General features: G+C 47.5%; 1 protein-coding gene across 3 annotated transcripts in view; it reads left to right on the top strand.

Annotated features, from left to right (window-relative positions):
* The window catches only part of LOC143018169 (uncharacterized), a 296,948-nt gene that overhangs the window by 148,987 nt on the left and 138,665 nt on the right, over positions 1-9,296 (top strand). The window contains exon 2 of one of the 3 annotated variants that reach the window (XM_076173338.1): positions 4,852-4,909. The exons of the other annotated variants lie outside the window; for them this stretch is intronic. The gene's annotated coding sequence lies outside the window, so the exon portion shown is untranslated. The remainder of the gene's footprint in view (positions 1-4,851; positions 4,910-9,296) is intronic. 3 annotated transcript variants of the gene reach the window in all.

The raw sequence follows: 9,296 nt of genomic DNA, 5'->3' as shown, positions 1-9,296 counted from the left end.
ATTACAGAGATGATTTTCACAGTCCACTTTTGTTAACCAATTTCCAAATAACTTGTACTTATTGTTATTTTTAACTATGTGCATAACCTTACATTTAGTTGTTAAATTTCATAAGCCACTTTTAGACCATTGCTGTAGTTTATCTAAATATTCTTGAATATCTAATTGGTTTAAGTGATCATTTGCCATTCCACAGTTTTGTGTCGGCAAATTTGGAGACAATAGATTTCAGTCCGTGATGTATGTTATTTATATATACTATAGATAGAAATTGCCCAAGAACGGAACCCTGTGGAACTACACTATTAACATTTTTCCATCTAGAAGGTTTGAAATGTAGAACAACTTTACGATCATTTAACCAATTACTAGTCCAGTTTAATAGACTACCACTTATTCCGTGTGAAACTAATTTAGGAAGTAGTATTTCGTGCGGGACGGTGTCAAATCCTTCTCAAAATCCAGATGTATTAAATCTATATTGTTTGTTTTTGCATAATTTGAGATGACCGTAGAATGCGAGTAGGTTAGTTACGCAGGAACATTTCCGTCTGAATCCATGCTGGCTATCATTTATTAAACAGTTACTTTCTAAACTGTGTTCGATAGCATCTCTGATGATAGCTTCCATCATTTTTCCTACGGTTGAGGTAAAGGCTTATAGTCCTGTAGTTCATTAGCTTTATGTCATCCTTTTTGAATACGGAAGTAATGTTAGCAAACTTCCATTCTTATGGGATATTTCCGGATATGATATATACAGTATATATATATATATATATATATATATATATATATATATATATATATATATATATATATATATATATATAAAACACAATCTCGTTTTTCATTTCCTCCAAGATTCGTGGATGTCAGCCGTCAGACCCTGGTGTTTTATTAACTTAGTTTCTCTACACAGTTTTTGCGTCTCTATTTATTGGAAGTGTCGCCACCGTTCGCGTGAAAGGTGCCCAAATGGGAAGAAATACTAAGGTAATACTGTCTTGGTCAAGGGAGCGGGGCTTTTGACTAGCAAGGGGCGGAGGGGGGATTAGTCCTCCCTAAGAGCGGCGTCAGCGTTACTGCTGGGTAGGTCACTGGGAATGTCTGTGTGGCAGGGTAGGAGGAAGGAAGGGGTTTTGGAAAGGGAGGGGGACGGGGACGGGGAGGAGGAAAGGGCAGACGGAGGTGGTGAAGGCGAGCGGTGAGCGTCCGGGAAGGACCCAAGAGGGCTTCGCTCTCGGAGAACGAGCCGAAAAGAGGTCGTTTGGGACTTCGCCGGAGGAGGACCTTGGGGACGGCTTTTCGGTTTGCTTACGTAATTCGCTTTTTTTTTCGTAGCGTTTTGTGATTGTTCGCCTTCTTCTCCTCACTCCCCCCTTCTCCTTCTACCTACGTACTGGCGTAAGTAGTATGCACCTGTATATTTCCTACTTGTGCCATTTGGCACCACTATACTTCTGTATGGGCACGATGCCCTCCCCCCAACACGCACGCGGTATACGCTTTTTTATTGTTTTATTGCTTGGAAATGTGCGAGAGAACGAGCGAGTGAGCGTGGAGCGGAGCCCCGGGGTTATGGGGGGGGGAGGGGGGAGGTTGCATAACCAGGCGTGCCAAGCCACGTGCGCAGAGGACAAGGCTGGACGCCTCACATGGCTCGGCACGGGCGGCCGGGAGACCTGCCGTCATCGCTCGCGGAAAAGACTTTTATTTCATGTTGGTGGAAGTTGTGCGTCCCTGTGCTTGGCCTGCCCTGCCCTGCCCAGCCAAGGATATCGCGCCACCATCACCGCCACCACCCATCATTCCCTATCTCCACCACTTTTTCTCCTTGTACCTCTTCCTCCTTTGCTCCTTTCCTCTCTCTATGACATTCTTTCGTTTATATTCCTTCACACTCTCCCTCCCTCCCCCCCCATGTATGCATGCTTAAATTTCTTGAGACTACACAAGTTTGATGCAGTCGGTACATTAAAGACTTGAATGGCATCCCACCGGACCAGTCCCATAACATTCTATCAATCACTGTTTATTTGATCTTCTTCACGGGAGAAACCTGATCACTTTTAACCTTAATTAACCCTCCTTTGTGCGGCTGCCATCATCCTCAAACTCTCATCGATCTCGTTGGCGCGATATTGTCCCCAAGGATAGAAGCTCTGGTTATTGTCTGCGACGAAATAAAATTCGTTTTTTATATTGTGACGACATCCTGTAGTCGTTGCTATAGCAGGGGTTCTCAGCCTTACTTGGCCCATTCACCCCTTTCACCATTTGTCAGAATGTCATTCACCCCTTTCACCATTTGTCAGAATGTCATTCCCCCCCCTCCTTTCCAAGATTGTCTGTTTCAAAAGGTGCATTCTAAATAATATGCAAATATTACTAAAAACCCTTTTATTTTTTCCAAATTAGTACATATTTTTCCCAAATTAGTATAAATCCAGCCCAGGTGACAGGCCAGATAGGCCAAAACCTATAATTGCTTTCCTCACCCCGTAAGCTGACTGTGGTCACAAATCACCCCCAGAAATCCCAAAATTCCCCCCTGGGGGTGAATTTCACCCCTAATGAGAACCCCTGTGCTATAGGGTGGATGGCCTTGGTTTGGCTGCCCCTTTAAGAAAGGGAAGAAGCTGTTCGTTTTTTATCATTACTTTGTGTCTGTTTTGTGCAGTTTAGGATCCTAATATGCACGATCAGTGCATTAGTTTGTGTGTGTGTGTGATTCACCATGGTCTTGGATCACATGCTGGATTCGTGATCGACAGTTATTAACCTCCCGGATGAGAGCTCAAAGCTCGTATGACTGATCTATGGGTAATACTGTGACCTTACACGCACACACACGCACCCAACTCCCCGCCCACGAGAACTGGAGTAACGCCCCGCAGCGATGCGATACTGGAATTATTTCAGCCCTGGGCGGGAGTCGAACCCGGACCGTCGTAGTGGCAGGCGAGAACTCTAACCACAGCGCCACGAGGTGTGTGTGTGTTTGGAGTACATTAAGATTGCTTTATATGTTACAGCTTGTTTTGTCTCTATCCAGTGTGTGTGTGTGTGTGCGCGCGCGCACCCTGTAGGTAGATGGAATCTATTGGGGTCCCGTGTTGGAGATCGAGATCGTGGTGTTGGAGCATCCACTCGAGTGCGAACCCCAGAGCCCCAGAGTGGTGGACTACACGGCGTTGGCCTTCTCCCCCCTTTGTTATTGGTGCATCCCTCCCACTCGCCGCCTCTTGCTGGCACTTCTCCTTTGCTTTGTCGTCTCCCCTCAGGTTCGATGACCTTGTTTGACCCTCAGGGTGATAGTGAGAGGTAGGGGGGGGTGACGAGATGGGGAGAAAGAAACAGGAGCAATAGAGAGAGAGAGAGGAAAGGAAAGGATTATCTCAGTCTTGTATCCCCCATCTTCGTAAACTATGCGTTCCCCACCAGCTGTCTTCCTTATTATGTCCTTTCCCGTGCCCGCCCTGCCCAATTAGGCCCCTCGTTAACCGGCGCTTCCACCCTTGAGGTGGAGTCATGGAAGGGGTAAAGGAAGTATTTGAAGAGGTAACTGGATGTTACTTAACGTCTCCAATAAAAAAAACAATAAAAAAAACGCGACTGGAACCGAGGGGTTATTTATCAATGAAGTCTCAAAAATGTCCTCGTAAAGGTCGGTCGCCATACGGTGTGAAACCGGAAGAGAACTATTCGAGAAAAGCTCATAAAGGCAACGAATAATTACAAGTGTAAATAAAAGGGGGGGAGGTTGTGACTGTCGCTGTAAAAAAAAAAAAAAAAAAAAAAAGGGATCACACACTCCCAGCCGACCGCGACGACCATTGGTCAGTGACGTCACAAAACTATGATAGGCCGAGGAGATTCTTGAGCCCAGGGGTCAGGTGTATAGTACTGGCACAACAACTCCACAGGCATTGTATCCCGTGTAGTTCACCTCTTCACACTTCCATATTTTTACTTTCGACTAAAAATTTCTTCTCGGGTTACCTGATATCTGGAGCCTGGCGTCGCCTAGACCAGATTTACTCTGATCGTAAACTCAAAACGATGTTTTGGTTTGGAAGCCTTAACCTCGCTTAATGTTGTTTGCTCCATACCGGCACGGATAAGTGAGGTTATATTGCTCGCCGCCCGCACTAGGTCGAGGTCATTTGGTATAGGTCAGTGACGATGTTGTTGTCCCGTGTTGCCGAAGAGATCGCCCCTATTGTGATTGCATCGTGTATTAATTATCGAACCGTCAAAAGTCTTGCACAGACTTGAGCACCTTATTGTGATTGCATCGTGTATTAATTATCGAACCGTCAAAAGTCTTGCACAGACTTGAGCAAACACGATTACACAACTACACAAACATGTGGATGCGCTCACGATTGATAATCAAATTTGGCCGAGGGCGACAAGAACACTGCATCCCCCCTCCCTCCCTCCCTCCCTCCCTCCCTCCCGTAGATAATTTGGTAACCGTAATTAGGTATACACACACGGTATTCATTTCAACTCTGGATTAATTTACTTCAAATGAGGTGAATTGTCTTGGAGCTTACACCCCTCCCACCCTCTCCCTTCCTTCCTCTCCCTCCCCTTCTCTCTCCCTCACTCTCACTCTCCTCCTCCCTCCCTTCTCTATTCTCTCAATCTCACTGTCCCTCACGCACTCACTTTCTTTCTCTCCGTGTGTCTGTCTGTCTGTCTAGCAGCGTCTCTGTTTGCCTCCTCTTGCTATCTTTCCGATTAGTGCCTTTGTTGCAAATTTAAGCAGGCTTGGGGGAGTAACTGGATTCGTATCAAAGGTTAGGTTCCCAAGTAAAATTTAATTTGTTTTGTTGGCAGGTAAGCCGAGGCGCAGCCTGAAGGACGAGACTGAACTGGGTACGGACGGATGCTCCAGGTAAGGGGGTTGTGACTGTTTGTGTCTTTGACGAAGTCCTGAACGGGTTGAACCAACGCTCCGGTGTTTTACTGTATAGATGGCGATAATTAATGTGAGTTGTATGTGGTCCCAGTGAATTGTATCAAGACTCCCGGTCGTGTCGTCCAGGTGAGGGCCACAAGGTGGAGAGTTTGATGGAATTAATGGAGAACAGCAGCTGTGATATCATGGAACTGAGTCAAGTCCTAAGGAAGGAGGACAATCTTCTGTAGTCAGAATGGCACTTGTCGCCACTTTTTCAACTACAGATATGAAGAAATGTAAAGATTCAGTGGAGGAGCAATCTTGATTCATCGAGAGATTGTTGGTAACGTTTTGAAGTTTGTCGTTACATCAAGTAGAGTGGGTTGTGATTAGGCTTTGTAAGATATACATAACTGATAGCAATGCAACAACTTCACAGATTAGAGACACAGGTGCCAGAGGTTGCGTGGAATTGCCCTCGAGGTTTGGCCGAGGCACTGGCTGGTGGCACGTGCACACTTGCAAGGTCATTGGAGCGTCGCTTTTGAGCCCATCGGTGCTGCGATCCCGCGATTGTCCGTTTTTGTTCTGTTGTTTAAGAGCTGGCGATTGTACGCGGTGGAAGGGCTGGCCACGGGGTAAGGGGTGGGGCCGCTCAAACGACAGAGGACTGCTTCAAAAAGCTATCCTGTCATTGCAAACGCCAGAACAGAAACTTCGAAGTGGGTCGCCGTTTTGGAGGGGGGGGGGGTTGTTTCTTCTTGTAAATGAGACTTAGGGGTTTTGTTATTACATGAATTTGTAGGTGACGTTGCTCGGCCGAAGGGGAGTGGATCACAAGTAATGTGAACACACGTTAATATCGTGACCGCCCTCCTCATCTTCTTCCTTTTACTTTTTCTCGTTCGTTTTTAGGCCCTGAACAAAATGCATGAAGTATGCCACCACGTTGAAGGGATTCTTTTCCTGTTGATGTTTCCCATTTTCATATGGGCTCGCCGTTCCTCGCTGCGACCCCATATGGAAATGGGAAACGTTGAAGGGATTAAGAAGTGATATAGAAGAAAAAAATGGTCCCCTGAGCGCCAGGCGATGTCGTTCAGCAAAGAAAGACGACCTCGGGGTCCTTTGAGGTGATAATGGTATATGTTAACCCTGGGAAGTAGTAGGGGGCGGGGATTGGGGGTCGTTGGGGGCGGGGTGGGGTGCTAATTAGGTCCCCCAACCGCAAAGGCGTCGGGTCCGCACGTGGGCGGTTCGTTCGGTACAGTCGCATCCACTTCCACGCGCGGGGGGTTAGCCCGTCAAATATTTCGCGGCACGTCACTGAATAGAATCACTTGGCGGCACCAAGAATGTTGTGGTCAGTGCCACCAGGTACAGAAGGAGTTGGGCGACACGGGTGAATGAAATCGCTTGACGGCAGCCAGAATGAAGGACGAGTGCCGAAGGGGTCGGCCTAATGATCGGGAGTCTATCCGGGAAGGGGTGGGTGGGGGTGTGGAAGGCATTTTCCCCTCGTATCATTGGTGTCGTGGGGTCGTTTCATTCGTTTCCGTGACACTCCGAGCAGGAACGATTGGGACACAAAGGTGGACTCGATGAGGACGTTTTTCGTTCCAGGCGGCCATAATTTTTCTTTTGTCCGGGTTGCTACCCCCAGCAGAATTGACTTATCTTTATGGCACCCAACCATCCCGAAGGTAGCGAATGTAAAACTACTGTTTATTGGTACCGTCATTTTTTTTCCTCCTCCTCATCCTTCTCATCCTCCTCCTCTTCCTCTTCCTCTTCCTCCTGCATCCGACCTAAACATGGACTAGAAGGTCTCTTTTCATTGTGACTCGAAACTCAGAGGTGTCGGACCTTTCAAATTGAGGATAAGTTCCGATGGGTAGTGGAGCCAACTGTACAAAGCAGGTTTGTAGTGCCTGCCATTAGGATACCCCCAGGAAGTAGGATGCGTTGCCAGAAGATCACAAGTTGTGGGCGGAAGGTTCGCAAGGTGTGGGCCGCGTGTAATTATAGTTAGTTACCCCTGCGGACCTGAGTCAGACAACATTTTATAACGACTTATAACTGATCTTTGCTTTAAAGAAAATATATATAGATAGACCTGTCCTTGACTGCGGTACAGTTTTGGTCTCCGTCCTATAGAATGGACATCAATTCACTAGAATCGGTACAGAGGAGAATGGCCAAAATTATACATGGGCTCAGAAATTTACCTTATAGGCTTAGGCACCTTAACTCGCACCCTCTGGAAAGACGCAGAGTGCGAGGTGATCTAATAGAGGTGTTCAAGGTCTTGAACAAGGGTGACGCAAGCAAGGTCATCCAATAGGGCAGGACTCGCAGTAATGGATTTAAATTGGACGAATTTAGATTTAAGAAGGAAATAGGTAAGAACTGGTTTACTAATAGTGTGGTCAACGAATGGAATAGACTCAGTAACCATGTAGTGACCGCTGAAACTATCACTTGGGATGGGGATGACGGGTGGTAATGGACATGGAACTGCCTGGTGTAAGCCTTGTGGTCTTATGCAGTCTCCTTTATTCTTATGTTTTTATAGTTTTCACCCTCCAGCGTTTCCCTTTTGCGCCACCCTGTACCACCTCTATGGCTCTTACTTTTTGGGCGCGACATAGTCCCCCCCCCCCCCCCAGGATAGAAATGCCGGACGAAGTTGCACAGAAGTGTAGCGCTAAGTGGGAATGGGAAGGGTAGTTTGTCAATGAAATTATATCGGGTACCTGTGTCATTCCACACCATCGCGGATGTCATCTTTGGCCCGCCCGCACAGTAAAGCCTTCCTTCTCATGCGAAAGGGGGGGGGGGGTTTGTTTGTTTTGGGTCTTCACACTGCCACCTACCTTGTTTCATGGTTTGCATCCATCATTTATTATTTCAAGTTCCAGACAGCATCTTAGTCTCTCTCTCTGTTTTGTCGTGGGGAACAGGATACAAAAGCTCTTGAAACTAGACATGCTGAGTGAGCGTGTCGGTCTATAACATTTTATTCTGGCTGTCGCCGGCTGCGTTTCCTTCATCACCATGGCAACCGGTCAGGAGCGAGCGAGCGAAGGGGATTCAGGTGACAGTGTCCGGAGCCGATTACATAACGGGGATCGATGGGTGCTTCGGGGGACTCCGGCTCAAGCCGCCGCCGACCTCCTGTCCCGTTGTCGTCAGACGATTTTTTTTATATCCGGCCCGTACGGTGAGGTGGGAGTGGCCCTCGTGTGTGTGCGTGTTTTATGTTTTATTTATTTTTTGCGCCATGTTACTTTTATTCATACGAGAAGCGGCCAAGTCAGTCGCCTTGACCTTCTGCAGGAAGGCGCTCTTGACGGGTGTTGTTCAGGCTGACGGCGGCCGATTTTATTCGTTCAAAGGGACAAGACACTCCCACTCCCCATGGTGTTGGTGTTTGAGGTTTAGACGTGGCGTGTTGGGACCGGAGAAGGATAGATCGGTCGACCTACTCGTTTTATTTTATTATTTAGGTAGAAAAAAATTGTCACCCAACAACTGTTCAGTGGGTGGAAAACTATACCCTATTGTAGATAAATGAGTAGGTAAATACAAAATAGGATTACACCACTTCTCCACCCCTGGAGACGCTGAGTGTTAGGCAAGAGGATAAGAAGGCGTTCAGAGAGGGAGCAGCAGACAGGCCGGGAGACGAGGCGGGTACGCGGGAGCGCGCGCACGCACGCACGCACGCACACACACATGTCGCTACCATTGAAGGAAAGTTCGCCAGGGACGTGGCAGGTTCGTCCGGTACGGACCAAGTTCGCCAGGTACAACTGGGAAGAAGGACGAGGGTTGTATGTTTGCGTGTAGAGTTTGAACTATGTAATTGACGAAGGCGTGGTTTTGTTGTGGGATTGGAATCCACAAATGATGGGTTCTTCCTCTCCTGGGATTGAGGGGAGGGAGGGAACCATGACCACATAATCCAACTCTCGTCTAGTCGATCACAAATGATGCAACAGTTCTTAGAATGTTTCGCTGGTATCTTGTTGATCACACGAATATTTATTAGTTATTGTTATTTTTATTCTGTTCATTTATACATTTAAGCTAGGAACTGTTAGAGAGCCCTTCAGAGCAAGAAAATGGAACCTCCTCCTACCTCCTCCTCCTCCTCCTCGCCCTCCTCCTCCTCCTCCTCCTCCCGACTCCTTCCCATTGGTCCTTGTGACGAATCTGGCTGGGAGTGTTCACCCAGGTCACTATTACATCACTTCGACTCTAACTGAGCTGCTCGTGTTCAAAGCGTACAGTCGCGAGACAAGGCCGTGGGCGGATGCCGTGGGGCTCCTCCTCCCCCCCCTAAGTCTCGTAAGATTTGGGGGACACATGTCCCCAC

Source organism: Oratosquilla oratoria, chromosome 34 (genome assembly GCF_046742065.1).
Source record: "Oratosquilla oratoria isolate Oo_2021 chromosome 34, ASM4674206v1, whole genome shotgun sequence".
Lineage (NCBI taxonomy): Eukaryota > Metazoa > Arthropoda > Malacostraca > Stomatopoda > Squillidae > Oratosquilla > Oratosquilla oratoria.
This window is presented reverse-complemented; position numbering and strand designations above follow the sequence as displayed.